This window comes from Trichosurus vulpecula, chromosome 8 (assembly GCF_011100635.1).
Source record: "Trichosurus vulpecula isolate mTriVul1 chromosome 8, mTriVul1.pri, whole genome shotgun sequence".
In the NCBI taxonomy this organism is placed as follows: domain Eukaryota; kingdom Metazoa; phylum Chordata; class Mammalia; order Diprotodontia; family Phalangeridae; genus Trichosurus; species Trichosurus vulpecula.
In genome coordinates, this window is record NC_050580.1 from 216,181,116 (window position 1) to 216,197,336 (window position 16,221).

At 36.7% G+C, this 16,221-nt stretch overlaps 1 protein-coding gene across 1 annotated transcript in view; it reads left to right on the forward strand.

The window, feature by feature from the left end:
- The window catches only part of MNAT1 (MNAT1 component of CDK activating kinase), a 279,537-nt gene that overhangs the window by 170,727 nt on the left and 92,589 nt on the right, over positions 1-16,221 (forward strand). The window lies entirely within an intron of this gene.

The following is a 16,221-nucleotide window of genomic DNA, read 5'->3' on the forward strand; positions in this document are numbered from 1 at the left end:
TAAGTTGGTGATGTTTGGTCCGTGTGTGGGAGAGTTTGGAGCTCACCATATAAAACAGGAGACTAAAGAAGATTGAGTGGTACATGGGTATGTATGTATGTATGTATGTATGTGTATGCATGTGCATGTATATATGCACAGGTATATGATTATGGTCGGGGGAGACAGAGAGAGATTGAGAGAGAGAGAGACAGAGACATACACACACACACACACACACACACAAACACACACAGAGTCAGAGAGACAGAGAGAGTGACAGGGAAAGAGGGGTGGGTGGGAGAGAGAAGTACAGCGGAGATCAGTCCATTTACCCTAGGAAATGTCAGTGGGATAAACAGAGCCACAAGCAAATGGAGATGGGGATTTGCCTTGCAGCTGCTTTGAGTTAGGTAGAAGTTTGCTTGTATGTGACTTGTTTGACATTGTTTGCATCTCTGACTTCTTTGGATATTGTTTTTATTCATATTTTTGCTATGACTTCATCAAGAGTAGGTTTGGACTACTGAGGGAATCTTGCTGTACATGTATTTTGGATTGAATTAAAGGCTTTAGGCACTTAAAAACAGCACTACTGTTGACACAGTCAGAGTAGATAACGTAAGAGTAGGTCTTTAGGCATTGTTTTGTTCTTTGATCTGTACTATGTAGCTAGCTGTTTTTATCAGTTCATTATGTAGTCTCCCCATTGCAACACAGATTTATTTTATTCATAAAATTATGTAGTATTATTTTGTAAGTTACTGCTCATAATAATAAAGACAAGCCTGCGTGACACTTAAACTAGCACTATTAGTCTATCCCAAAGACTTCATCAGTTACTGAAAAATAAGTGTTTATAATTAATAAGCACTTATAGAAATGGAAATTTGGAGGGTGGTTGATGGGAATTATCTAAAGTGTTGTTCCCCACAAATGAGCTGTACAAAAGTTCCGTTCAGGAGGAGTATGAGAGAGTGAATTTAGATTTGTAGTGAGCGGTCCTAGGTTCTATTCCAGTCCCTACTCGTTTGACCATGGATAAGTCATTTACTCTTTGTGGACCTCAAGTTCCTCAGCTGTAAAATAAGGGGATTGGACCAGTTTGCCCCCTACAATTCTTTCTAGCTTTAGTTGGATTAATTTAATTAACAGCTCTTCATTGTCAATATTTTAGATTTGCTAATAAAAATATTTAAGCATATTTTAAGAACACACTAATCATTTGTTCAGCTGTTTTTTGTTGTGTCCAACTCTTTGTGACCCCATTTGGGGTTTTCTTGGCAAAGATACTTGAGTGGTTTCCCATTTCCTTCTCTGACTCATTTTACTGATGAAGTAAGGCAAACAGGGTTAAATGATTTGCCCAGGGTCACACAGCTAGTAAGTACCTGGGGCTGGATTTGAACTCATAAAGATGAGTCTTCCTGTCTTCAGGCCTGGTTCTCTATCCACAGCACCACCTAGCAGCCCTAGCTGAGTTATACTTCATATTAAGTTATTTTTAGTTGTTTTACATTCTTCTTATAATCTAAAAGACACAAAGCTTAAATACAGCCAACTTTTTAACATTATTACAGCTTAGTATAGTTCACTAATCCTTTTAAAAGAGAAATATAAAAAAAAAATCACAGTAGCTTAGAACTCTAAGGGATCTCAGTGCTTATCTACTTCAGTCCTTAATTGAAGCAGGAATTCCCTGTACCTCAACAATGACATTTTACCTTTGATGTGAAGACCTCTTATTTCAATTCAATTTAGTTTACCAAGTGCCCAGTACCCTTTGAAGAAGCTCACTTTACTTTCAGATAGTTCTAGTTATTATGAGGTCCTTCCTCATGTTGATCTCAATTCTCTCTCCTTCTGTCCCAGTTCTGGATCTAGAGAGGGGCAAATAGTGACCGTCAGTCTGTAATTGGACTTGCGTCTTGGAGAATCACTTCAGAAAATGTGAACTACTTGATCACAGGGATTTTTTTTTTAATTTATCTTTGTATTGCCAGCCCTGAGCTCAGTGCCGATAGATACCCAGTTGTCATTTAATGAATGCACATTTGTTGATTGATTGAGAGTTAATTGTACCAAAAATGGAAAGTCTCCAGTGAAGGAGAAGGGGACTCATCGAGGGCCATGGAAGTGAGGGTGGTGAGAAGGTGGTGGCCTAGTGCTATAGAATATTTTTTCCACACTTAGTCTTCTTTTTGTACTGATGAAAATAAAATGTTTAATTTTCTCTTTTAAAAGTATTGTCATACTGCTCAAAAAGAAATACTTTTTATTGTGAAAAAACCCCATTATATGTATTTTTTTCTCCTGTCTCAGTCATTGTTAAAGAGTAGTGTCAGAAGTAGTAAAAGCTTAAAGAACCATTCTCCTGAATCAATAGACTTCATTTTTTAAAATGTTTTTTAATTATTTGATAAGGCAGCTTTTACCTGACTTTCATGGTAGGAAAACTCATGTGACTTCATTAAGTTTCTTTATTTTCAACAAGATACATTTTAAGGAAAGATCAATGAACAAATATTAATTAATTTGTGTATTAATTCCTGTCTTTTGGAGATGATTCTTAGACCTCAAGAAATTCAGCTTCCCTCAGGGTATTGTATAACCCAGGATACAACCTGGCATTAATCTCAGCTTGGTATTCCAGGGCGCATTTAGGTAGTTGAGAAGCTTTTTTGAAATTGAAAGTATTTTGAAAATACATGGGTGAGAATATGAATCGAAATTGAACCTTGGAAAAAAGTATAGAAAGAAATTAAGGCTAATATTTTTTAGAGCTCAGTTCAGAAATTCTTTTGCTACTATTAGATTTTGTTTTGTTAGCTTTCCTAAATTTAGATTCCTCATTCAATTGACTTGCTAAAGTGATGGTTGCTAGCATTTTAAGTAAAATGGCTTCAGTCTTAACTATAAGATTTACTGAAACTGTCTTCAGAAGAAAATTAAGACAGCCTATTTAACATATTACTGTAAAAATGCTGTCAGTAAACTTAGTATACCTTTCTTCCCTTCTAAATGCAAAATCAGCCTCAATATGCCATAAAATTGGTGACAGATAAGAACCTCTTTGTATAATTAAGGGAAGATCTGTTTATTTAAAAGCTTTCAAAGGCTGTAAAAGATTAAACTTAGCTATATATATAGGATGAATGTTGAGCAATCATGCCCCTTAGCTCCCCTTCCATAATAAATCTCAGCAGTGTATTCAGCTAAAGGGCTCAGTGCCAAAAAGAACAGGTTTGACTTGTTGGTGAGGATTTGCACCAACAGTAAAATGAACAACTGCTTTTGTAGAGGTCATTGTGGAGGTCGCAAACATCATAGTTGAATGAAAGCAACTTAAAAACATTTCTGAAGAGACACAGCTATTGAAGATTTCTTGAAAAGTAATGAAGATAAAAGGATATGAAAATATTTCAGAAGACTTCTTTTTTCCAGGATGTATATTCATAAGTTTGGGAACTTTTATTGATATTGACTAATCTGAGTATTTCTTTGCCACCTTGTGCCATAGAAGTTTTAAGGAATTTCACTTTTAATGGCATAATAATTGCTCTTATTTGGAAATTTAGATTCTTACTATATGTTGTTTTAGCATCTACTGAACACCAGCACAGTTCCAAATTTTCCAGATAATATGGTTAGGAAATGTATGACCATAATAGAAAGAGTAATATAGCTAAGGGTCTCAACCACTTGTGTTTGATAAGTGGGAATAGGGTTTGTAGATGAGACTGAGAGAATGCCTTCCTCCCCCTCCTTTTTGAGGGCTTCCATATTTTGAGGTCATTACTAGGAGTTTAAATAATATTAAATTAGATTTGTATAATATAGAGACTTTCCAAAGAGCTCACAAATGCTTTTGAGTGTTTATATAACTTCCTTATGACTTAGTATTAATTTAGTAATTTTATTTTACCCATAGGGAAACTGGGATAAATTAGAACTCAGCTTAGGAAAGGACACAGGACAAAACCAGGATTTTTTTTTTTATGACAGACCTCATTAACTCTTAGAACTTATGAATGTTTTTATGGTCAATATTAAAAGTAACTTTTCTAATGAATGAAGTAGGTAGAGAAGATTTTATATAGTTAATTGTGTTTCATTTTTTGAAGTGACTACCACTTTAAATAAAGATTGTTAATCTTATCAAAGTAGCAGACAGCCATTTCGTGGGTTTTAATACAGATACTAATTAGAAAAATTTGCAGTGTGCTTTAGCAAGTGCTACTGTTTGGCATTAACATGTCACAGCAACTGGTGAAACTAGTACTTTGGGAACATAGTTATTTCTGAAAAAGCTTTGAAAGCTGTATTGTGTGCTTCATTTTCAGTTAGACTTTCTTGTACTAATTTCTTTCTTTGCTTTTAGGGCATTGTCTTTCTAAATGTTCTTTAAAAATAAAAATGTATCCATTACATATTAGCATTATATGTTTAGGTTTTAGGGAGGGAAAAACAACTATATTGCTTGCCAAAGAGTAGCCTATACATTTTATGTATTTGTGGAAGCTCTTACATTTGATGAAGCTATGACTACATTATTAAATATTATACTAAATACTAATATATATATAGTATTTAGTATAGTATACATTCCCAGTGGGAAATGGGCATATATTCCCAAATGGGAAATTTAGTATAGTGTATGTTCCCAAGAAATGGAAATATTATAATGGAAAAGTGGCTAAGTTTGTGTGTAAATGAGATGATGGTCACCTCTTCCCTCTGCACAGCCCAGTGAAAGTCCTACTTCCTCACTTCATTGGGGAATAGTTCAACCATGGAGCTGAAAAGGAGATTAGAAATGGCAGGTTCCCCCTTTCCATTTTTTTACCTCTGGGTTCTTCTGACATGGCTGCCTCTGACCCTATCTGACCTGTCCAGTATTGCCTCTGTGATGTCTTATTGAGGCTAGAATTACAGGGGGCCGCTTTTCAGCTAAATCCCACTCTTGTTGGCAGGAGAGCTTTGATCTCCATTTACAACCTGTACTGTTCCATGAACTTCCTTAGATAGATATTGCTTTTATTTTAAAAATTTATTGATGTTTTTTGTTTTATATATCATCTTCATTTCCCCATATATCCCTTTCCTACCCCCTACCTAATTAGTCATTCCATATAACAAGGTTTGAAAAGACAGAGGGGGAAATAGCAATTCAGCAAATATTGATTCTGAAAGTATAAGCAGTGTTCCAGACTCATAGTTCTTCATGATCATAGATCTTAGATCTGAAAAAACAGTGACCCCACCCCCAAACTTCTGTAAGAGAAGTTTTTCTTTTTGTTGTTATTATTGTTCTTTTCTTGTATATTATCATTGCATAGAGTTTTCTGCCTATTTCACTCTGCATCAGTTCATGTAAACATGTCCATGCATCTCAAAATCCTTTATATTTATACTTTGTAATATTCCATTACTTGCATATACCACATTTTATTTAGCCATTCCTTAATTAGTCTTGTCTTCAGTTCTTTTCTTTAATGAGAAGTGCTGATATGTGGAACTTCTTTTAAAAATTTTTTTTTGTTGTTATTAATCCTCTTGGCTATCAGAGGAATCCCTGGGCCAATGGATATGGCTATTTTTTCACCTTCACAGCATAATTCCAAGTTGCTTTTAAGAAAGATTGGACCAATTCACAGCTCTCCCAACAATGTGTTAATGTGCTTTTATTTCTGTATCCCTTCTCATTTTTGACTATTTCCATCCCTCGTAATCTTTGCCACTTTGCTGAGTGGGAAGCGAAACCTCAGAGTTGTTTCTAAGTTGAATTTCTACGATTATCTTTCACATGGTTGTTAATAGCAACAGTTTGCAGTTCTTCTTTTGATACTTTATATCCTTTATCCAATTCTCCACTGAGAAAGTTCTTGATCTTATATATTTGTGTTTATTCCTTATATATTTTCGGTATTAGAGTATTATCAGAGCTATTTGATGCATTGATTTTGTTTGCACAAAAGCTCTTCAATTTCATGGAATTGAAATTATCTATTTTGGTTAAAAACTCTTCCTGAATTATAGGTGACAAAGATACTTGGTCTCATTCTCTTCTAATTTTTTAAATGGATGGGCATTAATAGTCAGGTAATATGTCTGTATTGTAGTATATGGTATAAGATGGCATAGCCTAATTTCTACCAGCTAGCTTTCTAGCTTTCCCCGCAGTTTGTCAAATAGGAAGATCTTCATGTAGTTCATATTCTCCAATGTATTAAGTGCTGGACTATTTAGTTCATTTCTCATTTCTCCTTTCTAAACCTGTTTCCTCATCTGATAATTGGGAATAATACTTGTAGTACCTTCATTAAAGGGCTATTGGGAATCAGATGACATAATATTTGTTAATTTAGTTTCAAATCTTAAAGTGTTATGTTAATGCCAATAATTGCTACTATGCTGCTGCTTGCTATTGTTAGGAGAAAGTGAGATCAGTGGAATTTGGCATCTTATCTCATGTGGTAGATGAGGGACCAGTAAGAATCTTTGATCATACAATGGTTTGAACTTGGTATCTCTTTGAATGGTGGTACCACAGACACAATTAATAGATCACAAGCGGGATTATTTTTAGGGTAGAAGATTATAAGTTAAATTTTAGCTACACTGGGTTTGAAGTGTATGTCACATATACCGTTGGAGGTGTGAGTCTGCAAGAGGACATTGTATACCACAACCACAGCGAGGTAAAGGAAGTCAGCACTAAAAGATATCAGAAGTCAATATATTGATCAGTCTGATCTTTCAGAAGACCTACAATGCAACATATCTCATTCTCTCAGTAGAGAGGTGATAAATTCCAAGTGGGAAATGGACATATTATCAGAAGGGGATCAGTGTGTTGGCTTAGCTGTACTTTATAGTTAAAAGAGAAAACTATTTGGGGAAACAGGAGGAGGAATGTAGAAATAATAGTGGTGTTTAAAGATAAAATATAAAAAATTTTAAAAATTCCAGTCATGTTAAAAAAATGTGTGGTTCTGGAGTTTAGAAGAGAGATCAAGGCTAGAGATAGAGATTTGGGTGTCTTCATCATAGTGCTAGAGACATGGAAGAAAAAGAGATTTCCATGAAAGTCAATGTAGGGAGAAAAGAAGCAAGAGCTGACCTTTAGGAAACACAGTTTTAAGGCATTAAGACAAGAAGGAGAAATAACTTAAGTAGATAGAAACAGTTACCTACTTTCTGCTGTTTCTGAAACCAAGCGACTGAGAAGAGCTGCAGAATTTATCATTTAAGACTTTGGGGAAGTTTTTTTAAAAATGAATTTTTTTTTTATTCTTATAACTTATTCACAAAAAAATTCACAAGCATTTCTATTTACAAAGTAGGACACAAAAATTGTGAAACCATGAAGCTCTATTCTGCTTATTGTTTGGCTAGTATATAATAAATTCAACACATTTCTTTCAAAGCTATCTTGTTTCTTCTACATTTAGAAAATATTGCAATAGCTTTTTTCCCGCCATGGGGTGGTGTAGATGATTATTACTACCCCCATGTCCTTACTAGTCCCTCTTCCCCAATTAAAAACAAATGAAAAAAATATTTTGTATCAAATAAATATAGCCATGCAAAAAAATTCACATAATAGTCATATACAATAAAATAAATATAGATATGTATGTATATATATGTACGCACATCTATACGTGTGTGTGTGTATGTATGTGTGTGTGTGTGTATGTATCTATACCTTGAGTCTGTCACATCTCTAGTAGGAGGTGGCTAACATTCTTCATCATATGTCCTTTGGAGATGTGATTAATCATTGTTATGATAAAAGTTGACAGTGCATAAATTGTTTGCCTTCTTCAACTCACTTTTCTCTGTATCTGTTGATACTTCCTAAAATTCTGTAGACTAGCCTTTCTTGTCATTTATTATGATATAAGAATATTCCCTTATATTAATATAGCATAGTTTATTTAGCATTCCCTAGTTGATATGTACTTTCTTAGTTTCCAGTTCATTCCTTTTTTTCTTTTAATCCCCCCTTCAAGATCAGGAGCTTTATTTTTCCTTGAGAATATTTCCTCTCTGGTATTGTCTTCCCTGTTAACCCCATTCTCCCTATCCCCACCTGTTGCCAGGGTTGGCTGGGGGAGGGGAAGGGGTGGGGGAGGAAGGGAGAGAGACAGAATGAGAGAGAGAGAGAGAGAGAGAGAGAGAGAGAGAGAGAGAGAGAGAGAGAGAGAGAGAGAGAGAGAGAGAGAGATACCCTGCTTTTTCTGGTTCAGATAAGACTGAGGTTCATTTTATACCCTCTTTTCCCTGTCTCTATCTCCTATCCTCCCAGCCCCGCTTCATGTTTGAAAAATCTTCTTTTTGTACAGGCCAATTATGAGAAATATAAGTTCCACCCCTTCTTCTTCCTTTTTACACTGGTATATTCTCTTCACCTCTCCTTTTCTTTCACCTCTTAAAAGCCCTCACTTTGGCATTACAGTCCTTTTATTTGGGCAGCTAGGTGGCATAGTAGATGGAGCACTGGCCTGTAGTCAGGAAGACCTGAGTTCAAATTCAGTCTGGAATATTTACCACCTGTGTGACTGGGGAAGTCACAGCCTTCATCTTTCAATAATAGCATCTGCTTCCCAGAGTTGTCATGAGGATCAAATGGAATAATTTTTGTAAAGTTCCTAGTATGGTGTCTGGTTTATAATAGGCTCTTAATAAATAGTTGTTTCCTTTCCCTTCCCCCATTTTGATTGACATACTGGGTTATCACTACCGATAGCTGGTATTTAGAACTTTTGTTCTCCTAAACCACCTACATCATCCCATTCAGACTTCATTCTCTCTCACTTTATGGAGAAAGGAGGCCATATATCTCCCCAGTTCTAAACTTCTTAGCTATCAGTAATCTCTTTTTCCTTGAATTTCTCATGCCATCTTAATGTTTTTCTTCTATGTATTTGTCATAATATGATTGATATATTATAAGTATCTTCTTTTGTTCTTTTCGTATTATTTATTATTAGGTATTTCTGTTGTTCTGCCTACTAAATTATAATTTTCTGGAGTGTAGAGACTGTGCCATGTATATTATCCTTGTATCTCAATGCCTAGAATAGTGATTGCATTGTACACGTGAAGTACTTACTAAATATTTGTTAAATACACTTGGAAAAAAGTTCTAGATCAACTTCTTAGTCAGGTAGCATTTATTATGTATCTACTATGTGTCAGGCACAGTGCTAAGTTCTAAGATTACAAAGATAGGCAAAGACAGTCCCTGTTCATAAGAAGCTCTAATGGGAGAGATCACATTCAAACACCTATGTACAAACAAGATATAGACAGGATAAATTGGATATAATCAAAAGAAGGAAAGCACTAGCATTACTAGGCATCATGAAAAGGTTCTTGCAGAAGGTGGGACTTTAACTGAGAATTGAAGGAAGCAGGGAAGCTAGGGGGCAGAGATGAGAAGGGAAAAGAGTTCTAGACATAAGGGGCAACCAGTGAAAATGGTCTAAGTCTGGAGATGGAATGTCTTGTTTGAGGAGTAAGAAGGAGGCCAGTGTCAGTGGATCACAGAATACGTGGTAGTGGGTAGGGAATTTGAAGGGTAAGAAAACAGGAAAATTAGGAAGGGGACAGGTTATGAGGGACTTTATAAGCCAAACAAAGCATATTTTATATTTGATCCTGGGGGCAATAAGGAACCAGTGAGCTAAACAAATGGGGGTATAACATAGTTAGGCTTTGACTTTAGGCAGATGAATTTAACATCTGAATGGAGGATATATTGTAGCAGGGAGAGATATGAGGCAGAGAAACCAACCAATGGGACATTTCAGTAGACCAAGAGTGAGCTGAGATCCTGCACTAGGGTGGAGGCAGTGGCAAACTAAACAAGAGGACATATGTGCGACTTGGCAACAAGATTGCGTATTGGGGTCAAGAGTGAGGAATACAAGATGACACTTGGCTTGCAATCTTGGGTGGCTGGGAGGATTGTGATGCCCTTAACAGTAATAGGAAAGTTGGGAAGAGGGGAGGGTTTGGGGGAACAATAATGAGTTTAGTTTTAGACGTGTTGTGCTTAAGGTATCTATGAGGTATCCATTTTGAGATGTCTAATGCATTTGGAAATGGAAAACTCTAGGACAAGAAAGAAGTAAGGACTGAACAAATGAATTAGAGAATCCAGTGTATGGAGATGATAGATCTATGGAAAGAAGGAAGGATGCAAGCCAGGAAGCATTCATTAAATGTATACCATGTTCTAGGCATTCAACCAAGTACTTTACAAATATTATCTCAGTTGATCCTCACAACAAATTTGGGAGAAAGGTGCTATTCTTATCCCTATATTAGAGTTGAGGAAACTGAGGCAGACAGATGCTAAAGGATTTCCTAGGGTCACACAGCTAGGAACGGTCTGAGACCAGATTTAAATTCAATTTTTCTAGATTCCAGGTTTAGCCCTCTATCCACTTCAACAAATAAGTGCTTCTATAGGAAACATCATGCAACCTGATTGATGAGATCACAAAGTGAAATACTAAAGAGGGAGAAGAGTAGAGGGGTCTCTGACAGAGTGCTGGGAGACATCCATAGTTAGTGGATGAGACTTGGATTAAGATCTATCAAAGGAAATTGAGAAGGAACACTACAATAGGCAAAAGGAAAACAGAAGAGAGCAGTGTCATGAAAACCTGGAGAGAAGAGAGTATCCCGGAGAAGAGGGTGATCAGTTGACGATGTCAGAGGCTGCAGAGAGGTCAAGAAGGATGAGGACTGAAAAAAAGTCAGTGGATTTTGCAGTTGATAACTTTGGAGAAGAGAAATTTTGGTTGACTGATAAAGCTGGAAGTCAGAGATTTAAGAAAAGAGTGAGAGAAAAAAAAGCAGAGGCATAGTTTATAGCTGGAAGGTGTTTAGCCACAAAAAGAAGAGTGATAGAGGAAGATAGCCAGCAGGGAAGGATGGGTCAAGTGAGGATTTTTTTGAAGGTGGGGGACATATGGGATGCATTTATAGGCAGTAGGGAAGTAGCCTGTACAGGGGTTTACCTTGGCAAGGGGAAGGGTCACATTTTCTGATGAGAAAAGGGTGGAGGAGAAAGTAGCAGAAGGCATCTTTGTGGTATGTGACAAGAATGGGAGAAGAGAGAGCTCTCAGAGAATGGGCTTGGTTATTTCAGTGAAATGTGAGGCAAGGCTTTTAGCTGAGAGGGTATGTTTGGGAACTGTGGGAGGTTTGAGAAGGAATGAAAATGTTTGGAAAAGCCACTGTGGTGAGTGTGATAATTGAGTCAGGGAGTTGTAAAAGGATTGCCTTGCAGCAGTGAGGGCTCAGTTGATGTTTGTTGCTGCTGCTGCTGCTGCTGCTGCTGCTGCTGTTTTGTTTTTTCAGTCAAGTCCAACTCAATGTGACCCAATTTGGGTTTTTTTTGTTAAAGATACTGGAGTGGTTTGCCATTTCCTTCTCCAGGTCATTTTTTTTCCCAGGAAAAGTTTATTAATGAAAGACAGAAAGATAGATTTCCCAGTGCCAGCCAAGTTATTTTCTTGTAAGCTTTGTGTGCATAATTGCAAACTCTTACCCTGACACAGAGTCTGAGAATCTGTGAGAGAAATGCAAATATGGACACAAAAAACCCTCCAAATAGATCAACAGCTGTGAGACAGTGGCCCCAATATTTCTTTTTTTTTTAATTAAGATTTCTTATTTTTAGTTTACAACACTCAGTTCCACATGGTTTTGAGTTCTAGATTTTCTTCCCCCTCTCTCCCCCTCCCTCCCCAAGATAGCATGGAATCTGATATATCTTCTACATACACCTTCCCATTGAACTTATTTACACAATAGCCAAGTTGTAAAGAGGAATTATGATGAATGGAATGAATCATGAGAAAGAAGGAACAAAACCAAAAAAACAAAAGAAAAAAAAGGAGAGCAAACAGCTTGCCTCAATCTGCATTCAGACTCCATAGTTCTTTCTCTGGATGTAGATAGCTCTCTCCATCACAAGTCCTTTGGAGTTGTATTTGAACCTTGTATTGCTGAGAAGAGTGAAGTCTATCAAGGTTAGTCATCACAGAATCCATATATCTGTGGTTGTGTGTAATGTTCTCCTCGTTCTGCTCCACTTACTCAGCATTATATTGTGTAGGTTTTTCCAGGTTATCATGAAGTCTGTATCTTTCCCATTTCTTATTGCACAATAGTATTCCATTACATACATATACCACAACTTGTTCAGCCATTCCCCAATTGATGGGCATCCCCTTGATTTCCAATTCTTTGCTACTACAAAAAGAGCCGCTATAAATATTTTTGTACATATGGGTCTTTTTCCCACTTGTGTGATCTCTTTGGGATACAACCCTAGAAGTGGTATTGCTGGGTTAAAGGGTATGAACATTTTTATAGCCTTTTTGGGCACAGTTCCAAATTGCTCTCCAGAATGGCTGGATCAGTTCACAACTCCACCAGCAACGTAACAGTGTTCCAATTTTCCCACATCCTCTTCAGCATTTATCATTTTCCTGTTTTGTTATTTTAGCCAATCTTACAGGAGAGATGTGGTACCTCAGAGTTGTTTTGATTTGCATTTCTCTAGTGATTTAGAGCATTTTTTCATATGCCTATAGATATCTTTAATTTCTTCCTCTGAAAACTACCTGTTCATATCCTTTCTGAATTGGGGAATGAGTTGTATTCCTATAAATTTGGCTCGGTTGCCTGTGTATTTTAGAGATGAGGCCTTTATCATAGACACTAGCTGTAAAGATTTTCTCCCAATTTTCTGCTTCCCTCCTAATCTTTGTTGCATTGGCTTTTTTTTTATACAAAAAACATTTCAGTTTAACATAATCAAAATTATCCATTTTGCATTTTGTAATGCTCTGTATCTCTTGTTGTGTCATGAATTCTTCCCTTTCCCATAAACCCGACAGGTAAACTATTCCTTGCTCTCCCAAATTGCTGATAGTATCAGCCTTTATTCCTAACTCATGAACCCATTTTTTATTTTATTTTGGTATATGGTGTGAGATATTGGTCTATGCCCAATTTTTGCCCTGCCATTTTCCAATTTTCCCAGCAGTTTTTGTGAAATAGTGAATTCTTAGCCCAGAACCTGGATCCTTTGGGTTTATCAAAGAGTAGATTGCTATAGTCATTGACTACTGCGTCTTGTGTACCTAACCTATTCCACTGATCCGCGACTCTGTTTCTTAGCCAGTACCAGGTAGTTTTGATGACTGCTGCTTTATAGTACAGTTTAATATCTGATATCGCTAGGCTACCTTCCCTAGCGTTTCTTTCATTAGTTCCCTAGATATTCTAGACCTCTTGTTCTTCCAGATGAATTTTGTTATTATTTTATCCAGCTCTGTAAAATAATTTTTGGTAGTTCAATTGGTATGGTGCTGAATTAATAAATTAATTTAGTTAAAATTGTTATTTTTAATATATTAGCTCAGCCTAACTATGAGCAACTGATGTGGATGAATATTTACAAAAATATAAATTGCTCAGGTTAACAGAAGAGGAAGTAAAGTACCTAAATAACCCCATCTCAGCAAAAGAAATTGAGCAATCCATCAATGAACTCCCTAGGAAAAAATATCCAGGGCCAGATGGTTTTACATGTGAATTCTATCAAACATTTAAAGAACAATTAATTCCTATACTTTATAGACTATTTGGGAAAATAGGTGAAGAAGGAGTCCTACCAAATTCTTTTTATGACACAAATATGGTACTAATACCTAAACTAGGAAGAGTCAAACCAGAGAAAGAAAATTATAGACCAATTTCCCTAATGAATATTGATGCAAAAATTTTAACTAAAACATTAGCAAAAAGATTGCAGCAACTTATCACGAGAATAATTCGCTATGACCAGGTAGGATTTATTACAGGAATGCAAGGCTGGTTCAATATTAGGAAAACGATCAGCATAATCGATCATATCAACAACAAAACTAGCAGAAACCATATGATCATCTCAATAGATGCAGAAAAAGCCTTTGACAAAATACAACACCCATTGCTATTAAAAACACTAGAAAGCATAGAAATAAATGGGAGCCTTCCTTAAGATTATAAATAGCATCTGCCTAAAACCATCGACAAGCATTATTTGTAATGGGGATAAACTAGATGCATTCCCAGTAAGATCAGGGGTGAAACAAGGTTGTCCATTATCATCCCTATTATTCAATTTGATAGTAGAAATATTAGCTGTAGCAATAAGACAAGAAAAAGGAATTGAAGGAATTAGGATAGGCAAAGAAGAAACTAAATTAGCACTTTTTGCAGATGATATGATGATTTACTTAGAGAATCTTAGAGAATTAAGTAAAAAAGCTACTTGAAATAATAAACAACTTTAGCAAAGTTGCAGGATATAAAATAAACCCACATAAATTCTCAGCATTTCTGCACATCCCTAATAAAGCCCAACAGCAAGAGATAGAAAAAGAAATTCCATTTAAAGTTACCATAGACACTATAAAATATTGGGGAGTCTCCCTGCCAAGGCAAACACAGGGCCTGTATGAATGTAATTAGGAAACACTTTTCACACAAATAAAGTCAGATCTAAATAAATGGAAAAATATCAGTTGCTCATGGTTAGGCCAAGCTAATATAATAAAAATGACAATTTTACCTAATTTATTTATTTAGTGCCATACCAATCGAACTTCTCCAGATCATTTTCCTGTTGAGGAAATTTAGGTAACCAGGGTTAAGCGACTTGCCCAGAATCACACAGCTAATAAATGTCTGAGTCTGGATTTGAACTCAGGAGAAGGCATCTCCCTGACTCCAGGTCAAGCACTCTATCCAGTGTGCCACCTAGATGTAGTTGAGGTTATGTACCATAAATTTGTAGTGAAGCCAGTTAGCTTGGTTTTGTGATTTTCTGCAGTTTTGTTCAGCAGCAGTGTGTAAGAGCAAAGAAACAGATGATCCAGGGCTGAGGCTTGGCAGGGCAGCTTTAGCAGTAAGCGAAGGGTAAGGCACTTGAGAGAAGAGGACATTATAGAGCTGAACTGTTTCACACAGGGTTCAAGATGGGGAGCAGGGGACAGTGCAGAGCTCTCAAGTGATAGCTTTGGACAGAATTGAGAGGTCAAAAGTCAGAGGTCACAGTGAGGATGAAGAACAAGTTTTGGGTATTACAAAGAAGAAGGAGAGGTGGAATGACAACAGGTCATGATCAGATAAAGGAATTTCAGAATTCTGAGTGTGGAAATGGAATAAATGTGGGTGATGGGAAGGAAGATAAGGGTGTAGCTATGGTGGGGTAGAGAAGTCATTCAAGAGAAGTTAATAAGGTAAGAAACTGGGAGGTTAGGTTATTTGAGGATATATCTTTATCATGTTGATGTCCCCCTAGTATTACCACAGGAATTTGGGGAGTTGAGAGAAATTGTGGGTCAGGCAATATACTCATTGAGGAGGGAAGGAGAATGTCCTAGAGGTAGGTAGAGAACAGCCACCAGAATCTCAGTTGGGCAATAGGTATGAATTGAAGGAACCACAAAGGTGGAGAGGTTAGTGGTAATGATGGTGTTAAGGGAGAACCTAGAAGTGGCAGTGGGGGTCTCCCTCACCTCAACCAGTGAGTCGGGAAGTAGGAGTGAATGTGTAGCCACAACTGAACAGTATGTTTGGAAATCTGTCATCAGGAGGATGTTTGGTCCCAGGGAGTTTAAGAACATGGAAAATGTTAAGAGTGGCAGTGGTCTAAGATGAAAGCAAGTTTGTTACCTATAGAGCAAGCATTGCAGAGGACATGGTGGAAGATGTGAATTCCTTCAGATTGGAATGTTTTTGGAGTTGAGGGAGATGAGAATAAGGAAGAGGTCAGCAGGGGACCAGTTGTATTTAGACAGTAATGTATATGGGTTGAGAATCTCTGGGATGATGTGGGAGTTAAATGTTTGAACCATTAGTTCAGATGTGTTTAAAAAGATTTTTTTAAAGAGCTGCATATAGAATTAAAATTTTATGTTTCCACCTACAATTTAGTCACATTCGGATTGTACTTTCTTCAAACAGTTAATTCCAGTCTGCTGTAAAAAACTCAAAAAGAAATGTGGCCTTGGAACCAAGAGTTCCTGAGGTCACACCTCCCCTGTGACATGCCCTTTGCCAAGACTTCTTCGCGCTTTAGGATAGAGGTATCAGACTCTTAGCCCAGTTACTGCAAAACCTAGTTATGTTGAGAACCAGATTGAAATGTAATTGGGAAAT